This window comes from Gossypium arboreum, chromosome 5 (genome assembly GCF_025698485.1).
Source record: "Gossypium arboreum isolate Shixiya-1 chromosome 5, ASM2569848v2, whole genome shotgun sequence".
NCBI classification, from domain to species: Eukaryota; Viridiplantae; Streptophyta; class Magnoliopsida; order Malvales; family Malvaceae; genus Gossypium; species Gossypium arboreum.
Genome location: NC_069074.1, coordinates 74324650 through 74345876, shown reverse-complemented (window position 1 = coordinate 74345876; position 21227 = coordinate 74324650). Strand labels below are relative to the sequence as shown.

Genomic DNA, 21227 nt, shown 5'->3' with positions numbered 1-21227 from the left:
GTATCCAAACAACCACTTGGTGAATTTTCTAGAGTTTTGCGACACATTTAAAATCAATGGCATTTCTGACGATTCCATACGCCTTCGGTTATTTCCCTTTTCATTAAGTAATAAGGCTAAACAGTGGTTGAACTCGTTACCGCGAGGGTCAATCACTACTTGGGAACAAATGACCGAAAAGTTTTTACTAAAATATTTTCTGCCAGCTAAAATGACTAAATTAAGGAATGATATCTCTTCTTTTGTACAGATGAATTTAGAAACACTATATGATGCATGGGAGAGATACAATGACTTGTTGAGAAGGTGCCCTCACCATGGGTTACCACTCTAGCTATAGGTTCAAACTTTTCACAATCGCCTGGATCCTTCAACTAGACAGATGGTTGATGTAGCCGCTGGTGAGACTATCAATAATAAGACACCTGAAGATGCTTATGAATTTATAGAAGAGATGTCACTAAATAATTATCAGTGGCAAGTCATGAGGACAAAGCCAACGAAAGCAGCCAGCATTTTTAACGTCGATTCAGTCACCATGCTCTCTAATCAGGTAGAATAGAAAAATTGATGGTTTTCTTGATTCTTCACAAGTTCACCCAATAATGTAACGCAATGCAAGTGAAGGAGGAACGAGCAATTCAGAATACCCACCTTATGGCCACAACATGAAAAGTGAGCAGTTAAATTATATGGGTAATAATCATCGACTTCAAAATAATCCCTATAACAACACTTACAATGCAGGATGGAGGAACCACCCTAATTTCTGATGGGGAGGCCAAGGGAATCAGAGACTACCACCACCTCCAGGATTCCAACAATCACCTTACTAACAAGAGAAAAAGCCGAACCTTGAGGAGATGCTAACAAAATTCATCTCAGTGTCAGAAACTCGTTTTCAGAATACCAAAATAGCACTTAAGAATCAACAAGTGTCGATCCAATGGCTCAAAACTCAGATAGGACAGCTCACAAAACTAATTTCTGAAAGACCACCAGGAAGTCTACCTAGTAACACCAAACCCAATCCAAAAGAGCATGAGTGTTAGCTGGTTCTAAAAAGAAGCCACCATAAGAAGCTGACAGAAAGGAGGTAGAACCCGAAAACAATGACAATCTAATGCCAAAAGAATATAAACCACTAATCCCATACCCAATAAAGTTGAAGAAAGACAGCATGGATGCACAATTCGGTAAATTTCTTGAACTTTTTAAACAACTGCATATTAACTTACCTTTTCTTAAAGCTATATTACAGATGCCTACATATGCAAAATTTTTAAAAGAGCTTTTAACAAACAAAAGGAAGTTTGAAGACTTATCTACAGTGGAACTTAATGAGGAATGCTCAGCCATACTCCAAAATAAACTGCCAACCAAACTGAAAGATCCAGGAAGTTTTACTATTCCCTGCTTAATTGGTAGTTTGAATGTTGATAAAGCACTAGCTGATTAATGCGCCAGCATTAATTTAATGCCATATAAGATGTTTAAACAACTTGGTCTTGGGGAGCCTAAACCCACTAGGATGAGTATTCAATTAGCTGATAGATCTGTTAAATATCCTAGGAAAATTATAAAGGACGTACTTGTAAAAGTAGATGAATTTATATCCCCTATTAATTTCGTTGTGCTTGACATGGATGAGGATGCTGAGGTGCCTTTAATCTTAGGTCGCCCATTTTTAGCCACTACTAGGGCTGTAATTGATGTGGATGATGGTAAATTGGTACTTAGAGTAGGTGACGAAGAGATTATTTTTAAAATTTATGATGCCATGAGATTTTCTAGGGAACAGGATGACTCATGTTATTTTATTGACTCTATTGATCATGCTACTCAAGATTCTTTTCAGGAAATCGTATACAAGGACATGATGGAACTATGTCTTGCCCAAGGAGAGAGGGTGGATGATGATTCTGAGATAGGAACCGAACTAAATTCCAATGAACCCCCCTAAAACTAGCAGAATATGAGGGTATTAAGGTAAAAGATGAACTTAAGCAAAAACCCTCTATTGAAGAACCTCCCAAACTAGAACTTAAACAATTACCGAATCACTTGGAATATGCATTCCTTGGAAATAATTCTACATTACCAGTAATTATTGCATCTAACCTGCAACCCAAAGAGAAAGAAGAATTACTCCAAGTATTAAGAGAGCATAAAAAGGCCATAGCTTGGAAAATTTCTGACATTAAAGGGATCAGCCCTTCTTTTTGCACCCACAAAATCCTAATGGAAGATGAATATAAGCCATGTGTGCAAGCCCAAAGACAACTGAGCCCCAACATGAAGGAAGTTGTTAAAGCTGAGGTAATTAAATTCCTAAATGCTGGAATTATTTATCCTATTTCTGACAGTTATTGGGTAAGTCCAGTGCAGGTTGTTCCTAAGAAAGGAGGCATGACTGTTGTAGCCAATGAGAAGAATGAATTAATCCCAACAAGGACAGTCACAGGTTAGAGAGTAATGATGCCACGAGAAAAGATCACTTTCCCCTTTCATTCATGGACCAAATGTTGGAAAGATTATCAGGGCATATGTACTACTGCTTCTTAGATGGACTCTCTTGCTATTTTCAAATCCCAATAGCTCTTGAAGATCAGGAAAAGACGACATTTACATGTCCATACGGTACGTTTTCTTTATCGTAGAATGCCTTTTGGATTATGTAATGTTCCTGCTACTTTTCAGTGCTGTATGATGGTCATTTTTTACGAACTCGTAGAAGACATCATTGAGGTATTTATGGATGATTTCTCAGTTTTTGGTAATTCATTCCATCTTTGCCTTAAAAATTTAAAACGAGTCTTAATAAGATGTAAGGAAACGAATCTTGTACTTAACTGGGAAAAATGTCATTTTATGGTTCAAGAAGGTATTGTGTTAGGACATAAAATTTCTAGTAAAGGGATTGAGGTTGATAAATCTAAAATTGAAGCCTTTGAGAAACTACCTCATCCTAATTCGGTTAAGGCTATTAGAAGCTTTTTAGGACATGCTGGGTTTTATAGAAGATTCATTAAAGACTTTTCTAAAATAGCTAAGCCTTTGACTAAATTACTAGAAAAAGATGTGCCTTTTAATTTCGATCAAGAATGTTTAGAAGCATTTAATACTTTAAAGGATAAATTGACTTTTTGCATTCGATAAATTTAGGCCATATTTAATATTGTCCAAAGTTTTTGTTTATACTGACCATTCTGCTCTACGCTACCTGTTAACTAAGACTGATGCAAAACCTCAACTCATCCGATGGATTTTGTTATTGCAGGAATTCGACTTGGAGATTAATGATAAGAAAGGAGCAGAAAACCTCGTGGCTGATCATCTTTCTAGGCTTGAAAATTCAAGTACCAAAGAGCTAGATGAAGTTGAAATAAATGATTTATTCCCTGAAGAACAATTTTTTGCTATATCTGATTCTGAGGTACCTTGGTTTGCTGACATTAAAAATTTTTAAGCCGCTAACATTATCCCAAAAAGGTTGACGCATCAGAAAAACAAACAATTCTTTACTGATGTGAAAAACTACTTTTGCGGAGACCCTTTCCTTTTTCGTATATGCGCAGATCAAGTCATTAGGTATTGTATTTGTAATATCCCGATTTTGGGCCTAATCGGAATAGTGGTTTCGGGGCCACAAATCTGATGAAGAAAATTTTTATTTTTATTATATTTTTATGGTTTACAATTTTACGAAATAACTTTGTGAAAATCTCGTTCGAAAATTTTGACGCTCGGGCACTCAACTTAGTCAAAAGTACTGAATTGTAAAAGTTGCAAAATGTGTATTCTAGTTTACAAAGGTACTAAGTACTTATGAGTTATGGGTTTTTAAATTGGGGGTTATTAAATGGTAAATAGCCCATTTTGTAATTAGTGGACAAAAATGGACATGGCATGGTATGTTTTTATTTATTTTTCATTAAGGGTATTTAGTGAATTGGTTAATAAAGCTAAAAAAATTAAGAAAAAGATGTCATCTTCTTCATTTTTCTCATGCCATAACCGTATATGGAGATGAAAGACTTGTTGCTGCATGAAATTTTCCAGGTTTTCGTAAGTTCTCGGTTTAGTCCCGAAACTATTCCAAAGTATGTTTTGGGCTTCGTAGACCCAAATAAGGGACGTTATGCATGTGTCTAAACAGTTTTGAATTAAATGAAATTTTATGGCCTGGTTTTTGTCTGTGTGCATGTTTAAGCCCGGTAATGCCTCGTATCTGGTCCCAGCATCAGACACGGTGATGCAAATATCTATGTTTGTTTAGCCCTTATATGATGTCATGAGTATGATTTGTTTGAGTAAATGAATGGATAAGTCAAGCTATCTAGAAAACATAAGATGCATGCATAAGTATACTTGTCTAAATGGGATAACTAGAAAATTTGTGTAAACCAACATGAATGATGCATTGCCTGAATGAATGATATGATTTTTATGATGTTGTTATGATGATGGAAATTGTGTTATATGTATATGTATGTCAGAGGCCCTACCACCCCTCCCTCTTACCGAACTGGTGCTTATAATGGAGTTTCATGAGATTTGTACTGAATAAATTTCCGGTTGAGAAACCAAAGAGTTCAGTGATAGAATAATCATAAACATGATTAGAGACTGAGAATGAGTTGGTAAATAAAGTTAGAGCTAGAAAAGTATCAGGTTGACATAAAGATTATTGGAGTTATGCACTGTCCTAGTTAAAGAATGAATTTACTTTGGTAAATTGAATTACTCAAGTACAAGGTCGAGAAAAGTGTAAATAAAAATTTATTCAGAACTGGTCTTCTTTAGTGAAAGGTCTAACATGAAATTTGTGATGGAAGAACTAGTTGTGGGAAATGATATTTGAAATGTGTAATATCTGAGTGTGACAGTTACGGCTGGACAGATTTAACAGTTTCTGTAACACCCCGTACCTGAGACCGTTTCCGGAGTCGAACACGAGGTGCTAACGGACTTAACTCCTTACTTAAACAGCTCATACAATTCATTTTTTTAAAATTTCCAGACGAGCTGGCTAACTGCATCACAGTCACTCTAAAAATCATATCTCGAGTTCTAAAACTCAAAATCCAATTCCGTAAATTTTTCCTGAAACTAGACTCATACATATATTTACTAATTTTTTTCTAGAATTTTTGGTCAGGCCAATTAGTACATTTTATTAGTTAAAGTCTCCCCTGTTTCAGGGTTCGACTACTCTGACCTTCATGCATTACGACTTAGATATCTCCCTGTACAAGGCTTCAATACTTATTCCACTTGTTTCTAATGAAACTAGACTCAAAAATGAATCTGTAAACATAAATCATGACTTCTAATTATCTCTGGTTAATTTATGGTGAATTTCCAAAGTCAGAATAGGGGATCCAGAAATTGCTCTGGCCCTTTTTCACGAAAACTTAGACATCTCATAAAATACGGCTCATATGGTCATTTTGTTCCTTTCATATGAAAATAGACTCATCAAGATTCGATTACATAATTTATTCATTATTTAATTCCATTTCTACTATTTTTAGTGATTTTTCAAATTCGCATCACTGCTGCTGTCAGCATCTGTTTTAAGGTAAATTTTACCTATTTCATAGTTTTCCATGAATCAACTAGTAATTTGACATACATTATTTCCAAGTATAATCACGATTAGCCATGACATACGTAGCACCAATAGGACCATGATTGGCCATTCCAATGGCTAATCATTACCAAGCATTTCCACACCACTTAATAACCATATCATAAGACCATATATACAAAATAATCATAATGTTATACTCAAAATATACAAGCCATTTTCGCATGGCTATACGAATATACATTACCAAAGGATACTTAATTAACAACAAGGGTCAGCCCTATACATGCCATTATCAAGTTCAACTGAAGAGTACCAAAAAGTGGCTTAGATAGTGTGGATGCCTTCGACTTTGACACCTCCGAGTCTGACAGCTGACGAACAAAATCTATAATACAGAGAATTTAAGCAACAGAGTAAGCGTTTCGATGCTTAGTAAGTTTATAAGTAAGGAACTCATTTGTAACAAAAACACAAAAGAAATAGCATTCATAAGGATAAATAAATGCCTATGCACAAGATCACGTATTCGTTTTAATTTACACTTTTATCAATAGGTTTATACATTCGAAGTCAAACTTAACTAAATTTCATTTAATTCAATTTCATGTAGCTCGAGTGAGCTATAGACTTCATATAATCCTAAGAAATGGCCGGAAGAGCATTATTCGATTTCGTAATCACAACCGATTAATCTGCACCAATTTTTTTCCAATGTATATACAATCCATACATGGTCATATTAGGGATTATGAGCACATTAATCGGAATTATTACGATAGAGTCGCACATAAATACCTTCAGAATTTGGCTCGGATGTAACAACCAGCACAAATGCCTTCGGGACTTAAGCCGGTTATAATAACCCACACGAATGCCTTCGGGACTTAACCCGGTTATATTTTTTTTTCCAGCTCATAGCCTGCGGACCTTTAGTCCGGATAGATTCTATCAATATACATATCATCATTCACCTTTCAACTCCAAAGTTATACTCAAATTCACATGTTCATAACACCATTACAGCTTAACTCCAAATGATCCTCACTATGAATCGCATACCCACATTAATTAATGAACAATTTTATTCAAGTGCCAACCAAAAATTTCGATTCATTTACCATATTCTTATAGGCATCTTTAATTATGTATACTAGAAGAGCCTACTTAAAAACTTACCTCGGTATATGGAAATGGTAGTAGATTGGCTACTCTATTGCCTTCTCTTTTCCCCTATCCGACTTCGATCCTCCTTGCTCTTTAGCTTAATAAATACAAATAGATTTGTTTAATATCTTAACCCATATTGTTTACTCATAATTCACATTCGGCAATCACATAACAATTTCAATATGTATTAATATTTATAATTATGCCATGGTTCAAACTTCATACTTATTTGTAACTGAAAATGGTAAGAACTCATCAAGCCACGATAGTCACTTATAACTCAACTCAAAATGATTTTATAACCCTAGTAACCGATCATTCATCTTATACTAGTTTCGCATACATAAGCAAAACTCACATAGTTTACTTCGTTTTCTTATACACTAGTGTAGCCAATGCGATTATTACCAAATAGATCATATGTGTATAACACTACTCATTTACATATACATTACCAATCAACATTCTCACTCCTTAGCTAATGCCGATTGTCTATATAAGTCCTAATCATCTTCTTTTCATGTAACAACTTTCCAATTCAACTTAATGGAATAAAAAAAATATACATTAAGATCTAAGACCGAATTTTGAAATTTCCATAATCGGCACTTGCTATAAAACAATTAAGTCACAATCAATTAATATTACCTAGCTTATACCTAGATTAATAATCATCTAAATTATTTAAAACGTTCAACACCACTCATCTTTATAAACACATATTCGACAAGGAAGAAAAATTGATAATTTAACGACCTTAGCTTAGCATATAATTTGCTTATAACACATTTTTAAGCATTTTTTTTTCATCAACTCAAAACACACTCATCACTCACAATAACTAAGTTCATATTCGACAATGGCCTCTAATATAATGACCGATTCTTCTCACTTAGCATCTAGTGTACACACATGATCATTTGTTTGATTCAAACACCTATCCACCAAAATTCATCCAAGTTAACAAGAACAACAACCACATTCTTTATTATTTACCATGACCGAAAACCATATTCATTCACCAAATATCAAAAATTTAACATGGGTCTAATAAGGAACTTAGTAATTTACTAGAATTTAACTAAAATTTCAAGAATTAACCAAAACTTCTTACTTTAATTAAGACTAGGATGACCGAATGATGTTTCTCCCCTAAACTTCTTTCACATTCGGTTCTTCAAGAAACAAAGATGAACACTTTGTTTTTATCACCCATGTTCTCTTTATTCTTTTGTTATTATTCAATAAATAAAAGCCATTTAATTAACATATTGATAATAGAAAATATATATATTATTTATTAACTAGCAACATGGCCGGCCACCAACAATAAAATGGGCAATTTGACATGCAAAACCATTCCTTTTAGTACCTTTATTATAAGCCACTTTTAAAAATTACCCATCATCTTTCACATTTTTCACACATAAGTCCTATTTACAATTTCATATTCAATTGTCAAAATTAAAGCATAAAACCTTCATATATGCATGTGCACACACAATAAACATGGAATATGACATTTAATTATTTTTCTGTGTCTCGGTTTTGTGGTCCCGAAACCACTTCCCGATTAGGGTCAAAATAGGGCTGTCACAGTTTCTTCTGAGATGTTTTATGTATTTCTCCGTTCTCAGAAAAATTTCTATGGCTGTTGATCTTTTGAAGAAATTCTTGTTATATGGGAATGTTTTCTAATCCTGGTGTTAGATGAAAGCATTGGTAGTCTGACTGGTTTATAATTTGTATTGATGTATTTCCTCGGGCATTTTTTTACATTTCGTCTGATAAGAATTGATGAGAGGAGATGTACGATATTATGATACTGTTTCTTCTACTTAATGCTCTATTTGATATATATGTATGGGAAGATACATTGTTCTTGTTATATTTGATTCCAATGGGATTAAATGATGTTTTCTTCTGGACATCTTTTCTCTGAGGAATTTTCGAGATCTTCTATATTTTCCTATGAATTTGGTTTTTGATTTGCCAGTATAGTATATTATCTTGGGTTTCTTTATTCAGTTTTCTTGTTATCTTTATTCCATAATTTGTCAATTATGACTTATGTTCGAAGTGCGTTCTTCAGCACGTGATACTCATGACAAGCATGACTATACTTCTGATTTGATCTTGGTAATGTGGTGATTTTAATATTGGAATTTCTCAAATTTCCGTTTAAGGATTTGACAACAGTTAAGGCATAAGTGATAAAAGTGCGAGTTTCAATCAGTATGGTGGATTACTTCTCTCAAGTAAGTCAATTATAATTAATGACTTCAATTGAGATATTTTGGTTGCTTGAGCTAATGCAATTGAGATGGTTTTGATTAGCGTAAGAAATGAATAGTAAAGGACTGCATGATGAATTGTTTAGTAACTAGAAGAAAGGATTACTTGAAATGTCATTCAACGGTGATTAGATCGGCTCAGGTGTTTAATCTGTGTGAATTATTTATTTGAAAGATTTCATATGACAATTATGTCAGGATCATTTTTCCCAAGTCTGATAATAGAATTTCATTTCTTTACGAGTAAAAGGCAAATAGTCTGAACGAGAAGTGTATATCTCTTAGAAAATTTTGATATGAGTTGAAGCTACTAAGAATGATAAAGTTTTCATCTTACGAAAGCTGAAAAGTTTATTACATGTTAGCAAGGTTTGGACAAATGAGAATATTGCTAACCAAAGTGTCTGAACTGGACTAGTCTGCATTAAGTAAAGATTTCCTAATTTTCAGTAATGCACTGTTGTATGAATGGTAATGTGTTTCATGAAAATAAGGTAATGTGATAGTTTGGAGCATTTGATGTCACAGAAAATTTGAGTTGTTGAAAGGGTTAAAGCCGAGCATCAGGATCTACCAGAATTATCTTTGCTAGTTGTGACATCCCAAAATTGACCATAGTCGGGAAGTGGTTTCGGGACCGCCAAACCGAGTCACCGACATGTTCGAACGTAATATTTATTGTCTAGAATATGTGAAAATGCATGTGTGAATTTTGAATTCTTTGATTTAGTTAATTTGATTGTGAATTGAAAGAAAAAGGACTCATGTGAAAGGATTTAAATAGATGTGGCTAATTTTAAGAGATTAATAAAAGGATGAAGTAAAATAAATGGACTTGCATGTCAAATAGCCCATTCCTAAGGGTAGTGGCCGCCATGTCAAGAGTGATGGGCAAGGGAAAACATGTTTCAAACATGTTTAGCTAATGGATTATGCTTGAAAGAATAAAGAAATGAAATTGAAAAAAAATAGGGATATGATGAAAACAAAAGAGAAAAAAAAGTGTTCATTCTCTCATTTTCTCCTTGCTTGGCGAATATACTAAGAAGAAAGGGGGAAAAGCTTGAGAAAATCAGCCATGGGAGCTTACTAGACTAAGGTGTTTTGATACAAGAAGGTATGTTTTATGCCACTCTTGAAAATGCATGCATGATTTGGAGGATTGGTTCAAAATTTTCCTTGAATCTCAAATCGAAACTAAGTTGTTAGGTGAGTTAAATTTCGCCATGCATGTTGTTTTCCTTGGTGAGTGTTTTGATGTTGTTGTGATGAAAGCATGGAGATGAGTGAGTTGAATGTTTAACAAAAGGAAATTTTATGCCATTGAGTTCTTGTTGTTATGTGTGTGTGTGTGCATGAGTATTCGCCATGCTATAGAATTTATGTTGCAAAATGATTAATGCTTAATGAGATGTATAATAGTACTTGTGAATGAGCTTGAGAGTATTTAAACAATTAGACATGAAAAGGGTGGTAATGAGGCTGAAAAATTGTTGGATGGTTAATTGGGTAAGGAATGAAGCATTCGCCATATGGGGTATAAATGGGCATAGGTGTTAAATACCTTGTATTGGAAACTTTGATAAATAAGTAGCAATAAATTAAGATGAGATTGAGTAAATTTTCAGCTTAGTTGTGTTAAGTATTCGCAATAACCATAATAATGCATGTGAATGTCGATGTTTGTGTTTGATGGAGAGGTAAATTGTTTGATTTAGCTCAAGAGCAAAGGGAACTAGATTGGACAAAGGAAAGGAGAAAGCAAACGAGTAGCCGATTTGGAACCGTTCTACCCCAAACAAAGTAAGTCATTAAGCACATATGTTTGATATTGCTTAAATGATTGGAAAATCTATGCAATTGTGTTTAATGGAATGCTATATATGCATAAATGAAATTGTATGTGTATGGAGTGAGGATAATTGTTGAATGTAAAAGAAATAGTGGAATGTGTAGAAAGTTTGCTTTCGGCACTATGTGTGGGCAATACGTGTGTATGGTGACGAGATTGGCACTAAGTGTGCGTGCTGGAAATATATGGCACTAAGTGTGCGTGCTGGAAATATATGGCACTAAGTGTGCATGCTGGAAAAATATGACACTATGTGTGCAAGCTGGAAAAATACTGACCTTGGGTGTGCGAGCTCGAAGGGTATGGCACTATGTGTGCGGGCTTAAATTGCGTGGCACTAGGTGTGCGAATCGAGTAGTAAGCACTGTGTGTGCGTACTCTATATATATGGAGGTGTGTCTCCATCGAATTGAGTATGGACAGCGGATCGGTAAGTACCTCGAGCTCATGACGAATAGAGAATACGTTCATGCTTGGGGTTGAATTTGGTAAGCCTTAAATCTATGTGATGATTGAAATTGTATGGTTGTGGTGGAAAATGAGTTAATGTGTAAAATGCTTCGATTATCTTGTTGTGTAGAATATGAAATGTGGATGTATGACTTGATGCGAGATTGGACCGAAAGGTCCAAGGTATTATGGTATAGATTCGATATGGATGAGTACCTAGCCTCGTTTGTTGTACATGTTGTAGTAACTTTATCGATGGATTGATGAATGCTTATGACTTCTTGAGTTGTAAACTCACTCGGTGTTTTCTTGTCACCCATTTTAGGTCTCTCGGACTCGTATTGTTTGCGTGATCGGGACCGTCGTTGAAGTCATCACACCGGCTGAAATCTTGTGGTATTGTCTTCGTTGTTGAAGAACATTTGGCATGTATAGGCTATTATATTTTGTCGAACTGTGGGTTGTAAACTTTAAGCCATGTGAAAATGGCCTATGTGGTCGTCGAGTGAAATGCTAGAACCTATAGCCACGAGTCTTAGAAACTCTAATTTTGATAAGGTAGCCATAATTTGTGTCATGTATGATGGATGATTAAGGCCAAGGAAAGATTCATGAAATTGGCATAGTCTACTGCAGTAACTGTTGCGGACAGCAGCAGTGAGATGAGATTGAAAAATCACTAAAAATAGTAGAAGTAGAATTAAATAGTGAGTAAATTATGAAATTGAACCTTGATGAATCTATTTTTATATGGACGAAACGAAACGACCATATGAGTAGTATACTGAGAAATATTAAAGTTCTCGTGAGACAGGGCCAGAACAGTTTCTGGGTCCCCTGTCACGACTTAGAAAATTTACCATAAATTATCCAGAAAGAATTAGGAGTCATGCCTTATATGTACAGATTCCATTTTGAGTCTAGTTTCATTAGAAATAAACGGCACCAGTATTAAATCCCTGTACAGAGAGATATTCAAGTTGTAACGTGCGAAGGTCAGAGCAGTCGATCCCTGTAACATGGGTGACTTTAACTAATAAACTGTACCAATTGGCCCGACCAAAAATTCTAGAAATAAATCCATGGATGGGTACGTGAGTCTAAATTCAGGGAAAATTTACGAAACCAGTTTCCGAGTTTTGAAACTCGAGATATGATTTTTAAGGCGACGGTGATGCAGTTTTCCAGCCTGACTGGAAATGTCAAATTGGTTGGTACCTTGAGAGGATTTGGCCGTTAACCCCTCGTGTCCGACACCGGCGACGGTCACGAGTTCGGGGTGTTACACTAGTATTGATATTAGGATGAGAATGAGAAGGATTATTTTTTAGGCTATATCAAAATTATTTCCGTAGCGAAAAGAGGAAAATGTGATAGTGAATAGTAAACTAAAAGAGTACAGTGAGGATCGACTTCTGATGTTGAATTTCAGATTGGATCTGATTCATGGTATTATTATTCTGAGGCTTATACAGAAAGAATTGTATGAAGCTCACAGTGAAAATTTTCCTATTCATTTAGAGAGTAATGACGTGTACTGTAATTTGATTCAGATGTTATTGGATTGTGATTTATCGATGATGAAAATTTGTATGATTATTTCGGAAGAGTGCAGGTCCCTTTGATTGTTGGATTTCTTGGAATTCTAGTCTCCATTAACCAAATTGAAATCTGAGTTTTATGCCAAGATGACAAGGGAAACTGAGAAGGGCTAAAAATTTAAGAACAATTGAGAGATGAGTCTGTAAGCTTTCAGAATATATGAGAAATTAAAGAGATATATTGGAGGCACCGCCTGAGTGAAAGTTCTTTGGAACCGAATATGAAATTGAGGAATCTAAGTGAAGGCCACTTTTCTGGTAAGATTTTCTGGGACAAAAATCCTTAAAAGGGGAGAGTTGTAATATCCCGATTTTGGGCCTAGTCGGAACAGTGGTTTTGGGGCCACAAATTCGATGAAGAAAATTTTTATTTTTGTTATATTTTTATGGTTTACGATTTTACAGAATAATTTTGTGAAAATCTCGTTCGAAAATTTTGACACTCGGGCACTCAATTTAGTCAAAAGGACTAAATTATAAAAGTTGCAAAATGTGTATTCTAGTTTACAAAGGTACTAAGTACTTGTGAGTAATGGGTTTTTAAATTGGAAGTCCTTAAATGGTAAGTAGCCCATTTTGTAATTAGTGGACAAAAATGGACATGACATGGCATGTTTTTATTTATTTTTCATTAAGGGTATTTTAGTAAATTGGTTAAAAAAGCTAAAATAATTAAGAAAAAGATGTCATCTTCTTCATTTTTCTCATGCCATAACCGTATATAGAGATAAAAGACTTGTTGTTGCGTGAAATTTTCTAGGTTTTAGTAAGTTCTCGGTTTAGTCCCGAAACCGTTCCAAAGTATGTTTTGGGCTTCGTAGACTAAAATAAGGGACATTATGCATGTGTCTAAACAGTTTTGAATTAAATGAAATTTTATGGCCTGGTTTTCGTCTGTGTGCATGTTTCAGTCTGGTAATGCCTCATATCCAGTCCTAGCATCGGACACGGGTAGGGGGTGTTACAGTGTTACAAGGATAGAAGCATTGAAGATCTTGGAACATTGCCACTCAGGACTGACTGGAGGACATTACAGTGGAAATAAGACCGCACATAAAATACTCGAATCAGGTTTTTATTGGCCCACTCTATTCAAAGACGCCAACAGGTATGTTACTTCTTGTGACAAATGCCAAAGGGCAGGTAATATATCCAAACATAATGAAATGCCCCAGACATATATGCTCTCCTATGAAATATTCAACGTTTGGGGTATCGACTTCATAGGTCCATTCCCTAGCTCATTTGGGAATAAATATATATATTAGTAGCCGTTGATTAGACGTCTACATGGGTGGAAGCCTAAGCTTTACCTACTAAAGATGCTAAAGTGGTAGTACGATTCCTTAATAAACTCTTCTCTCGATTTGGAACCCTTAGAGCAATTATCAGTGATAAAGGTACTCATTTTTGTAACGCCCAATTTGATAAGACCCTTAAGAAATACGGAGTTCACCACAGAACAGCTACCCCTTATCATCGTCAAACTAGTGGAAAAGTTGAAGTAGCAAACCGAGAGCTCAAACGTATTCTAGAAAAGACAGTAGAGTCAAACAGGAAGGACTGGGCGATGAAAGTAGATGATACTTTATGGGCTTATAGAACTGCTTTTAAGACCCCCATAGGAACATCCCCTTATAGACTTGTTTGCAAAAAAAGTTGTCATCTCCGTTTGAGTTAGAACACAAGGCATTCTGGGCTATAAAATTTCTAATCCTTGACCCCAAACTTACAGGTGAAAATAGGTTGATGCAATTGAACAAGTTAGATGAGTTGCAAGCCAATGCATATAAAAATTCACGCCTATACAAGGAAGCAACGAAGTGCCGTCACAACGCCCGTTTGAAGAAACGAAGGTAATTTGGAATTGGATATCTTGTTCTGTTATACAACTTGAGGCTTAAATTGTTTCCTGGAAAGCTTAAATCACGATGGTCAGGTCCTTTCGTAGTTTGAACTGTGTTTCCATATGGCACAGTAGAGGTCAGTCATCCATCACAAGGCACTTTTAAGGTAAATGGACATCGTCTCAAAATTTGTAACAGCGAGAATTTCAAAGACGATAAAGAGGAGCTACGGCTCCACGAAGTTACCTAAATATACCCACAAGGTAGAGTCGAGCTTAGACTATAAATAAGCGCTTCTTGGGAGGCAACCCGAGAACTAACGGTATTAATTTCTTTAAATTTTAGTTTTTAACATTTAATTCACTAACTGAATCACTAAACACAGGATTTCTGGAACCACACGGCTAGGCATACAGGCGTGCCGTAGGCTGTGCCCATACCACGAGAGGCAACACGGCCGTACGATACGGTCGTGTGAAAATAGAGCAAAAATGTTTCCCCAACATGAGATTCAATAAGTTGCCACGGCCATGCAACATGGCCGTGGGCAATCCTACCAAATTAACACCGGCGTGTGACACGCCTGTGCCCACCAACCGTGGACGAGCTTGTTAAAACAACACGGGCGTGCGCCTGCATACATGGGCGTGGGAGAAGTAAATGAAAAATGACACGACCGTGCAACATGGCTGTGTGTACCAATGCGCCCAATTTTGAAAACCACGAAACACACGGGCTGAATTGAGGGCACACGGGTGTGCCCCACGGCCATGTGCCCTAATTTCTTTACAAACACCTATTATTTTTATTTTTTATTTTTACTTTATTTTTATCTTTATTTATATGTTGAAATTACTTTTTATTTCCCTTTAATACTATTTTTATTTTATCTTGAGATTTTATATTTTTTATTCGGTTATTTCTTTACGAGTAATTATGCTTCTTTATATTTCCTCAAAGAAGTTCCTGATTCTATCACAGTTATAAAGAGCTCCAAAGCTGGAAAAGGTTCTCCATGATTAACATGTCCTGCCCGACCACCACGATAACCTCTTCGCTGGACACTGTGGTTGTGGAACACAACCTCTACCACCACCGGAGTATCCTCCTCCAATCTTATCATTGCCTTGGTTGATTATTCTCCATAACTCCAATTCAAGGAGTCCATTCATCATTCAAGAAGTTTGACTTCTCTCCCTATCTTATGATCTTATATCTATATCGTTATAAATCTAACTTTGTACATTGAGGGCAACGTACATCTTAAGTGTGGGGGGGATATTTATATCATTATCAGAAAAATCCCTGAATTTTGTCTTATTTTCATGTGATCTTCTCATATCATTATTAAAATGAAATTTGATTAATTTATGATTTTTATTGATATGTCTCGAATTAAAACATAGGCATTCATGCATTGATTGTTTAAACTTTAAGGAATTAGAGAATCAAGCATGATAAGTTGATTTTTAAGAATTAAAAAAAATTAGGTTTTTTCGCCAAGTTTAGGTATTATCTTGAGTTGAAATTCACAAGTTAAACATCAAAAAGCCATAATTTTTGTGAGATCTTGAGCCTTTAGAGCATATATTATTTCCTTCATGCTCACTTTTATTGTTACTTTGAGTGCGTCAATATCGAATCGTTATTCTACAACTTGCTTAATTATGCATGTCAAGACCACACCATTGATTTGTTATGTCGAGATGATAAAGGCACTTAGGTTTAACTCACTTACTCCATAAAATTCTACCCTCATAATTAACCCTTAGTGAACCCCTTGGAGCCTAACAAGCCATTCATTAATTTACCCTCAATATTAACCCATAACCCATTATTGTTGAAATCCCCTAATTTGATCCCTATTTTTGTCCAGATTTGATTTTGAATTTTTATTTTTTGTTGTAATAATTAGCAAAATTCTATGTTATTTGACTAGTTCATAAAAAAAATGCATTCATATTAGTAGTAATTCATTGTTTTTGAGCTTAAGTTTTTAAACTCTTTATCCCATGAAGAAAAGCTCAATTCTAGGATTTTTCTGATTAAAAATGTAATTTATCAAGTTGTAGTATTTTTCTAGTTAGGTAATTTTTCAATTCAATCTCGATTCTAACCTTCTCTTTCATCTTGTGACCACACCCCCTAACCAAAGTCACGTTACAACCCTCTAAAGACCTTTTGATTGACGTATCATCTTAATATATAATGGTGGAGATTTGATTTTCATGCAAGCCTATGGTAATAAATTTTCATATTGACTAATGAGTGCTTCATTTATTGTCCTTAAACACCTCGAGTAATTTGAGTGAATCTTTAGTGACGATGTTAAACTTTGTGATATTTTGAATCAAAGGTAATCACTTAAATGAGGGGAGACACCTATGTTTCGTGATAAAATGCTTAACTTGGAATGTTTGAAACTTTGATGTTCTTCTAGTTGAATTCTCAATGTATGATTACTTATGGTTTATCTTGATATATTATCAATAGGGATTATAAGTTGAGAAAAATTTATTTTGATTGTGAGTTGAGGATTTTGCTTGAGGACAAGCAAACGCTTAAGTGTGGGGGTATTTGATAAACCGTAACTTATACATATTTTTATCCCATGCTTAGCACATTTATGGATGATTTCTCCTTAGATTTGGTGCACTCGATGCTTCTAATCCTTTAATTTCATGTTTTACGCTTAGATGAGCATAGGAGAGTAAAAAGAACGAGAAACGGGCCGAAAACGGAGAAAATGGACCAACATGGGAAATCAACATGGCTTGGACTTCCTCACACGGGTAATCCACACGACCGTGTCCATTTGGTAGAATCGTAGCACGACTTACACGGGTAGACCACACGCTCATGCCTATTTAACAGCCTTGACCATGGTCTGAAGCAATCGCACACGGGCGTGTCCCTGTCGTGCCCAAGTATAGTTCTATTCAGAAAAGGCCACTTTTGAGGCCTCTTAGGCATTCTAAACCCTATTTAAACACCTGAGAAGGCACTTAGAAAAGACACAAGGAGTAGGAGGCAAGGAATTACTCAGAAGAAGCTGATTGATCCGTCTCAGAAGCCAGATTCATCATCAAGACTGAAGATCTCCCTTCAATTTCCTTCAAGAGTTTTGGGTTTTCTTTATTTTTTGTTATCTTTATTCTTTTGAGATGTTTTCTTTCATAATTATGAATTAAAACCCCTAAATACCTAAGGGGAATGAAATCTAATACGGATCTTGTTATTATTATCTGAATTGTATGATAAATATTTGACTTTTTCTTAATTATGTGTTCTTAATTCTTGTTTTAATATTCTAGGATATTGATTCAAGTTAATGTAGGGTGACAAGATTTTGCTGGATTAGGGTGAAACCTAATAAGGAAGTCCATAGATTAAGTTAATGCAACACTAGGGTGTTAATTAGAAAGAGATTTCAATTAATCAACCTAGGGTTAAACGTTATTAGTCTCGAGAGAGATAATAATATAACTTAGGGATTTCTACGGATCAAATCAAATGAATAAATCATCCACTTCAGAGTCAAATAAGAAGTGAAGTCTAGGTGGATTTTTCCTTGGGTATTGTCTTAATCAATCGAGTTTTCCCAAAAGCTTTTCCCCAATTTTCTCTCTGTGCACCCTTAGTTTAGTTAATTAGTTTAGATAAACAAATCCCTTAATTTTTAGGCTAGATAATAAAAAGAAAGCAATTACTAGTACTCTCGGTTCCTTTGGGTTCGACAATCCGGTCTCGCTAAAGCTATACTACTGTTCGATAGGTACACTTGCCTTCATCGTGATAAAAGTTAATTTCAAGAACGATTAATTATAAATTTTTAAAACCTGTCGCGAATATCACGTATCAGTCACACGCTTGTGTGAACAGGCTGTGACAGCCCAAAATTGACCCTAGTCGGGAAGTGGTTTCGGGACCGCTAAACCGAGTCACCGAAATGATTGAACGTAATATTTATTGTCTAGAATATGTATTTATGAATGTGTGAAAATTTCAAGCTTCGATTTAGTCGATTGCATGTGAATTCAGTTATTAGGACTTGTGTGACACTTTTGAAATGTGATAGGCTAATCTATAAGGACCTAATAGTGCATGTAATCAAAAGGAGGACTTGCATGTCAAATTCCCCTAATAGCTAGTGGCCGCCATGACAAAGGATTATGGGCAAAAACATGTCATAAAACATGTTGGGACAATGGTGTATGTAAGAAAAAATAAAATAATGAGCATGGGAATTGAATAATGAAAGGAAGAAAAAAAAGAGAATGGTGAGTGTTTCCCCCATTCTTGTGAGTTGAAGAAAAGAGAGAAAAAAATTGTTGTTCATCTTTTTTCATTTCTTTGAGCTGAAAATTCTAAGGAAGAAGGAAGGGTTTTTGCTTCATGCTTGGTTTGGAAGAGGATTAGGAGGAGGTTTGGCCATACTTGTATTAAGATTAAGGTATGTTTGATGTTGTGCCATGAGATTCATGCATGTTTTTGGTTGCTAACTTGATGTTCTTATTAGCCCATGGTTCAAATCTTTGCTATGTCATGGGGATGATATTCGGCCAAGGTAGATGTTGTGTTAATGCCATTGCATGCTAAATATGAAGCTTGATAATGATACATGTGATGGTGGATTGAGGACTCTTGGATTTTCTTTTAGCATTTTTGAGTGAGACATTAAGTTCTTTGTTTAACCATGACCAAAATCAAAACGGTATGGTGTTGTGGTGTATTCGGCCATGGTATATCCATAAGTATGATTTATGCATATTGCATGGTAGGTAAGATTTGAGCTTGGGATATATGTTTATATTTCGATATAAGCAACTTTGAGATTCGGCTCTAGCATATATATATATATATGTTTGCACATGATGTATTGGTATGACATATATACTATCTCAAGGTATATATTTGAATATGATGATGTTTCGGTTATGAAATAAATGATTGATGCGTATTGAGTTACAATATGGAATGCGTTAGTTAGTAAAATGTATGCTGTTTTTGTGTGGTATTAAGTGTATAATTGGCCTCAACATGGACATGCATATTCGCCACATGAGGGGATTGGTGTGCATGCATTCCGTTAGAGGCAAGCATATTGATGCCTATTCTTGGCTTGGAAAATTGGCTAAGGAGAGTACTAACTAATGTGTTGAGTTTGATTCATGATTTCCGTACATATGTGACTTTAATGTCTAATGAAAAAAATGTGGGCTAAGTACCTTGAATTCCTCTTTCGATGCTCAAATGATTAAATCAATTTATTTGTTAAATTAAGCTCAAGAGCAAAGGGGAGCTAAATCCGATAAAGGGAAGGAAAAAGTGGTCGAATAGCCATCGGAATCATTCGACAACATCCGAGGTAAGTTCTTGAGTAATAGAGCTTAAATTATGATTTGATTAGATCATGTGTCAAGTAAATTGAAATCATGCTCTTTGTGTGTGGATATTGAACCGAAATGTGCAAGAGTGATAAGTGTATTGTATTTGAGTTTTGCTAATGGAAATGAAATACGAATGGGTCATGATTTAGTGTTAAATGTGCATGTTTATTCGAATGGTGTCTCGGCTAAGTCCCGAAGGCTTTTGTGCTAAGTGACTAAATCCGGTCAACTCAAGGCATTTGTGCGAGTTACCAAAACGGGTTAAGTCCCAAGGCATTCGTGCGAAGTTATTAAATCGGGCTAATTCAGAAGGCAATTGTGCGAATCACTATAATCGTGCTATGTCCCAAGACAATCGAGCGAGTCGCTATATCCGGTTAAATTCCGAAGGTACGTGATTCGGGAATGAGCAATTTGCTGTAAAAATTTCAGTTAATACGCTTGCAAAAAATTCCAGCAATGAGGTATGTTCGTATGTGCATTGGAATAGTTGAATTCCTTCAAATAATATTCGCTCAGTTGAGTAATGAGCTTCCGGTATTTGGCTAAGATGATCCCTTATGTATGAACATAGGGGTTGGAATGTAAAGTAGAAATGATTTGAAAGTATGTATATACGGAATTATCCGTTTAGTTATATGAATGCTATACCTCTGTTGTGCTTAAATTCTTTGCTCAAACTTACTAAGCATAAATTGCTTACTCCGTTTCTTTGTTTCTTTGTTTTATAGATCTTTGGCTCGTCAGCTATCGAACTCGGGATTTTTGGAAGTCGAAGTCTCCCACACTATCAAGGCCCCTTTTGGTACAAATTTTGGTTGAGCTTTGAAATGGCATGTATAGGACTACCCTTTGTTGCTTTTCAAGTACTTTTGTGATGTATGTGTATGCAATAGCGAAAATGGCTCGTAAAAGTGGAGTATGGCATTAGACCATTTGTGTTTATGTATATATGTATGGTTTCATGATGTGACTACGGACTGAATGGAAGTGTTGGGAAAATGATCAGCCATTGGAATGGCTAAATATG

General features: G+C 35.3%; 1 non-coding gene across 1 annotated transcript; it reads right to left on the bottom strand.

Moving 5' to 3' along the window:
* Positions 1-217: 217 nt before the first annotated feature.
* On the bottom strand, positions 218-324 carry LOC128293672 (small nucleolar RNA R71). Its single transcript, XR_008283850.1, has one exon. It is a non-coding gene; the product is annotated as a small nucleolar RNA R71 (small nucleolar RNA).
* Positions 325-21227: the final 20903 nt, after the last annotated feature.